The 6425-nt window shown below is 47.9% G+C and overlaps 1 pseudogene; it reads left to right on the top strand.

Annotated features, from left to right (window-relative positions):
• Positions 1-4110: 4110 nt before the first annotated feature.
• LOC125158185 (TAR DNA-binding protein 43-like) lies at positions 4111-5417 on the top strand (annotated as a pseudogene).
• Positions 5418-6425: the final 1008 nt, after the last annotated feature.

Genomic DNA, 6425 nt, shown 5'->3' with positions numbered 1-6425 from the left:
AAACCCAATGTTATAACCACCTTGGGGGGGCGGGGGGCGCGAAGGGGAAGGTTGTGGTGGTCAAGGGCCTCTTACTGTACCCAAGTGAATTGCTGTCTGATTTTACTTTTATGTTTTTTTTAATCTTATTAAGTAACCTTTACACCCAACGTTGGGCTCGAACTTACAACCCCAAGATCGAGAGCTACGCGCTCTACCGACTGAGCCATCCAGGTGCCCCTGTTTATGTGGGCTTTTATTGCTGGGGCACCTGGGTGGCTCCGTGGGTTACGCATCGGACTCTGGCTCCGGTCAGGATCTCGCCATTCGTGATTTCGAGCCCCGCATCAGACTCTGTGCGGACAGCTCAGAGCCTGGAGCCAGCTACAGATTATGGGTCTCCCTCCCCCCACCCCCTCTCAAAAGTAAATATTAAGAAACTTATAAAAATACAAAGAAAATGTGGGTTCTTATTTCTAAAGAGGAGCTAATACAGGTGCAGCAAGTGTTCGTGAACTAGCTTTGACTCTGCCTCGTTCAGCAATCAGGTAACTAATAAGAGGTATTTCTACAGAAAGAAAAGAAAACCACGGGTTAATGGTTAGAACAACTTATAAACCCAGTGTCTAAGTCCCAAGTGTGGTCAGTGAGAAGGTGTCTAGATGCCAGGCTCGAAGCATCCTCAGCTGGAGTGTGAGCAGGCAGGGGGCAATCTGACCGATTTTTCTGGCATGTAGTTCAAATGTCTCATTTTGGGGGATCCTGAGTGGCTCAGTGGGTTCAGGTTCAGTATTCAAGTCTGGCTCTTCACTCAGGTCTCAATCCCAGGGTCGTGAGCTCAAGGCTCCAGTTGGGCTCCACACTGGGCGTGGTGAAGCCTACTTTAAAAACAACAAAAACACAACAGCAGCAAATGTCTCGTTCTGAATGGCCCGTAGAGCAACAGGCACACAGATTGTCTACAACTGTGGCAATTTCTCTGAAGTTTATCTCCAGTTGTTCAGCTTTCCTTTGCAGGGCTTCAGGGAAAAGGGCCATTTGAGTTCTTCAGGATGGTAAGATAAGAGGATGGGAGAGGATTGGAAGCCTGAGTGTGAAGAGTCATAGTCAGATATTGGAGGAAACCAGGATTCAGGATCCAGCCCAGTTTTAAAGGCAAACAACAAACAGTCAAAGAAAATTAATTAACCAGAACTAGAATTTAACATCCACCAAAGAGCTATTGAAATATAATCTTTTTCTATCGAGACCCCTCCATTCCTGTCAAAGATAGCCCAATGAAAACTAATTTGTTTGTAAAATAAGTCCAGTGTTAACAGACATGGCTTCAGTATTGACATAAACACACCAAGAATAGCGATTGACCATATAGTCTTTTGTGTTTTTTCTCTCTTCTTTTCCACCTGCCTGCCTGCCTTCTTTTTAATTTTTTTTTTTTATGGAGTTCTTTTTTTCCTCTTAGGTTAATTCCTTTATTTTGAGAGGTGGGGGGAAAGGGGAGCTCTGCACTGTCAGTGCAGAACCCAGCTCAGGGCTCAAATCCATGAACCATGACCGTAGCTGAAATCAGACGCTTAACCCACTGAGCCACCCAGGCCCCCCACACACCAGAATTCTTTACACTGCCAAATGTACGAATGTATCTCATCATTTTCAGAAATACGTTGTGGTGTTCGGTTTTGTTTCTTTTTTCTTTTTCTGTACAATTTTTAACAAGTCATGAAACGGGCGCCTGGGTGGCTTTGTCAGTTAAGCATCCAACTTCGGCTCAGCTCATGATCCCACGGTTCGGTTCGTGAGTTTGAGCCATGCGTTGGGCTGTCTGTGCTGTCAGCGCAGAGCCCGCTTCGGATCCTCTGCCCCTCCCACTGACTCATTCTGAGTGTGTGTGTGTGTGTGTGTGTGTGTGTGTGTGTGTGTCTCTCTCTCTCTCTCTCTCTCTCTCTCTCTTTCTCTCTCTCTCTCTCTCTCTCTCCCTCCCTCCCTCCCCTAAAAATAAAGAAATAGGCTGGAAAACAAATCTTCAAGGAAAAAAAACAACAACGACAAACGATGAAACCTGTTTACTAACAGACCCAAGTATCTTTACTGTTAAGTTTTTCTGAATAAAGCCAAAGACCACACACACACACACACACACACACACACACACACACACAGCAAAACAAAAAACAAAAGAAAAACACAAAAGAAAACGCCGTAGGTTTAGTAATTCACAATTTAGTATTTTATCTTCTGTGGAAAAGACTCAGATGTCCGAAGAATTGAACCTAATTTACCGCTTCACTTAGCAAAGCTTTGAAGTTGCAGGTCACGAAAGATTGGGGAAGCCATTTTAAAAGTTTACAAATAGGGACTCCTGGGCGGCTCAGTCGGTTAAGCGTCCGACTTCGGCTCAGGTCACAATCTCACAGCTCGTGAGTTCGAGCTCCGCGTGGGGCTCTGTGCTGACCTCTCAGAGCCTGGAGCCTGCTTCGGATTCCGTGTCTCCCGCTGTCTCTGCCCCTCCCTCGCTGACATTCATTCTCAGTCATTCTCTCTCTCTCTCTCTCTCTCTCTCTCTCTCAAAAATAAATGGTACAAGGAAAAAATTTAAAGGTTTACGAGTAAACATTTTTGTGTATTTAACCTATCTCCTGTCAACATTCACCCACGAACACTGTATGCGAGAGACAAAATCGACCATCACCATCGTTTGAAGTACTTTTTGCTGACAAACTGCAACGGGTACCCGTGAAGTCATAAATTGAAGTCACATGAAAGCTGATTAGGCCCCTGCCCCGGGCCTGAACCCTAGAGTGCGTGTCTGAGTGGAACAAGGAAGGGCGTAAGTGTCTGTAAAGTTTTTTTGATTTTGTTTTTGATACCTGTTGTAAAACGAGGGAGAAAACGGGTTATGTTGTTTGTAAAGGTCACAGAGATGTATATTTTGAGGACCACAGTTACAGGGTCAGTATTGGGACGGAAGCAAGGCCATGACCGGAGCTGCCCACCCCAAAGCCTTGTCATGCAGAGAGCACCAAATTCAAGCCATTTTACAACCACCACCACCAAGAATAAAACCTAACTGTCGGCATTGTATTTGATATCGACGGCTCCGAAAATATGTCCATTTTAAGTAAGCAATCAACCTTCCATGGCCTTGAGTACCCAAGACGTCACACCCGTGTCCGCTAAAAAGTCAAACGATCTGTTTCCCCACCATCAGGCTCACACGGGAGGCCCCACCAGCGGGGATGGCCTAGGAGATCACTGGAGCCACACCAACTGATGCAGAAACAGGGGGAGGGGGAGGCGGCCAGGGAGCCGCCGGCCAGGCCCCAGGCAGATTTAAAGTTTTGGACTCACCTTTTTGTGTGTCTTTCATCTTTTTCTTTTGCGCCTCCAACTCCGCGTCCGCGTCCACCTCCTACTTCTTCTTCCATCTCTGTCTCCTGTCTTCCCCTCCTGCAAAAGTGGCTTTGTCTCTAGTTGCTTTTCAGCCCCCTGTGGAAGAGGTGAAGGAGGAGCAGGCCGTGGGGTGGGCACCCATCTTGGCGCTTGTGCTCGGGGAGGAGGAGGGGTGGGTTTAGGATCACTGGCATCTGTCTGCCTTCCTCCTCTTCCTCATTCTTCTGACTATTGGGAAAGGGTCTGTGGGTGTGGGTGTGGGTGTGGGTGTAGCGGGGAGGGCAGGTGTGTTCAATTTGTATCTCTCCTCTCTCTGGGCCATCAATTGTGTCCCTTCCCGTGAGGCAACTTTCTTATGGAGTAAAACTCTGAATGTAGAGAATTTCACACACACACACACACACACACACACACACACACACACACACCCCGTTCACGTGAATGTGAAACACATTTGGGTTTGTTCTGATCCTCGCGAGTGTTAGAATGCCCAATGTTTACAAGAGCTTGCCTTGAAACACATTAACGGAGCTCGTTTACAAATTGGTGTTAGCAATAGCATCCAGAGGTAGAGAAAACATCTCACATGGATAACACCTGTGGCCATAGATCCACAAACAAGATGCAAACCAACATCAGCCTTTGTTTCACTCCTATTTGTGGAGAGGACACGAAAGACCCAATGGTCAAATCTCCCCCTTTTGTAAAAACAAATCCAATCGCACGAGAGCATTACCGCGGATGGATCCCATCGCGCAGGTGTTTTCCATTTCCAATGAGAACACAGCCAATTTGGCGCAAAGAAGCCAAAAAAAAAAAAAAAAAAAAAAAAAAGCTGCAGCAACCCACAAACCAAATGTGGCCCGGGATATCTCCGTGAGCGTCCGTTCCTCCCCAAAAGTCGGGGCTTCGCTGATGGAACCAAAGGGCTTCCTAGTTTCTGGCCGCGTCGTCTCACGGCCAGCTTTCTCTAAGGGAGCACACAAGAAAACTCATTCAGACACCTCCAAAGAACCCCATCTGGGCCATCAGGGACTCAGGCGACCCTTCCATGTTCCCACGTAAGTAAGCACTTGCAAGTATAGGCTCCATATGTCCTGTACGTGTAGCCTGCCCAAGTTTCCTTTTGGGGATGGGTGGTTGCTTTCTCCACACTTAGAGCAAGGTTATTAAATGGTGGCGGTCACGGTGGTGTTTTTTCCTCTTCCGTAAAGAGTTACAAGGCGGCCATTTCGCGGGAGCGAAGCAGTAGCTGGGCTGCTCCTGGATCCCTCGCCGCTTCGGGTTCCCTGTCAGGCTTCCTAGCAGCGGAACCCTAGCAGAGAAATAAGAGCAGGTGTCTGAATGTACTCGGGTGACCAAAGATGAGAATGACGAGCCCATTGAAATGCCATCGGAAGACGACGGGACAGTGCTGCTGTCCACAGTGACAGCCCAGTTTGTCGGCAGCACGTGGACTGCACTACCGGAATCCAGCGTCTCAGTGTATGAGAGGTGTCCGGCTGGTCAAACACATCCTGCACATCCCTGATGCTGGCTGGGGAAATCCGGTAGCGGACAGTCGTCAACTTATCCCAAAGATAGCCACAGAAAAAGGGACGAGACAGATGCCTGCTTCTTCAGCAGTGAAAGTGAAGAGAGCCATCCAGAAAACGTCCGATTTAAGAGTGTTGGGTCTCCCGTGGAAAACAACCGAACAGGATCTGAAAGAATATTTTGGTAGCTTTGGAGAGGTTCTTCTGGTTCAGGACAGGAAAGATATTCACACTAGTCCTTCAAAGGGCTTTGGCTGTGTTCGTTTTACGTAATAGGAAACCGAGGTGAAAGTCATGCGATCGAGGAACGATGGGGTGACTGCAAACTTCCTGAATCTCATCGAAGCCCAGATGAGCTTTTGAGAAGCAGGAAGGCGTTTGTCGGGTGCCTTACAGAGGGACGTGACTGCCTATAAGCTGCAGCTGTTCTTTTGCCAGGACTGAGAAGCGGTAGACAGCTTCATTCCCAAACGGTTCCCGGACTTTCCCTTTGTGACGTTGGCAGATGATCAGGTAGCCCTCGCCCTCGCCCTCGCCCTCGCCCTCTCTGATATTATTATTGAATTTATTTTTTCAATGTACCCCCAAGGTAGTTAGCCTATAGGGCAACAGTGGTTTGAGGAGGAGAGTCCTTCATACCCCTCACCCTTTCAGCCCCCGCCCCGGCACAACCCCCTCCAGGAACCCTCTGTTTGTTCCCCTTAGGGAAGAGCCTCTTACGTTTTTGTCCCCCTTCCTGTTTGTATGTTATTTTTTCTTCCCTTCTTCCCTTCCCTTCCCGAGTTCCTCTGTTTGGGAAGTGAAGGTCCTCACACGGGTGAGGTCCTGTGATACATGTGTTTCTCTGAGGGACAAATGTCACTTTGCATGACACCCTCCAGTTCCATCCAGGTACTTGCAAATGGCAAGACTTCATTCCCTCTGGTGGCCGCGCACTGCTCTGTTGTTAGATGGATACCGCCTCTTCTGTATCCATTCATCCGTCGATGGACATTTGGCCCCTTTCCATACTTTGCCTACCGTTGATAGTGCTGCTATGCACACTGAGGTGCGTGTGCCCCTTGGAAACAGCAGACCTGTATCCTTTGGCTAAGTACTTAGTCGTGAAAGTGCTGGGTCGTAGGGTACTTCGATGTGCCATGTGTCGAGGAACCTCCTCGGGTCCCTGGTTCTGGAAAGAACTCCGATAGTGGTTCTAAATCAGGTGCGGCCATCGGTTGGGGACCCGCATCAAATGCAGAGTCAGGCAGCGGTTTTCCTGGAGGCTTTGGCTCAAGCACAGATTCTAAATCTTCCAGCTGGGGAATTTAGACAGTGGGGTAGGTATAGACTGGTAGGAATTCAAATTTTTCTAAACACATGGTAAGTGTATTTCTTTTTTTCTTCTCTTCTCTTCTCTTCTCTTCTCTTCTCTCTCTCTCTCTCTCTCTCTCTCTCTCTCTCTTTCTTTCTTTCTTTCCTTTCTTTCTTTTTTAAACATTTATTTATTTTTGAGAGACAGAGTGGGAAGGGGAAGGAGCA

Source organism: Prionailurus viverrinus, unplaced genomic scaffold (assembly GCF_022837055.1).
Source record: "Prionailurus viverrinus isolate Anna unplaced genomic scaffold, UM_Priviv_1.0 scaffold_152, whole genome shotgun sequence".
Lineage (NCBI taxonomy): Eukaryota > Metazoa > Chordata > Mammalia > Carnivora > Felidae > Prionailurus > Prionailurus viverrinus.
Note: the sequence above shows the minus strand (reverse complement) of the source record. Positions and strands in the feature narration are given on the sequence as shown.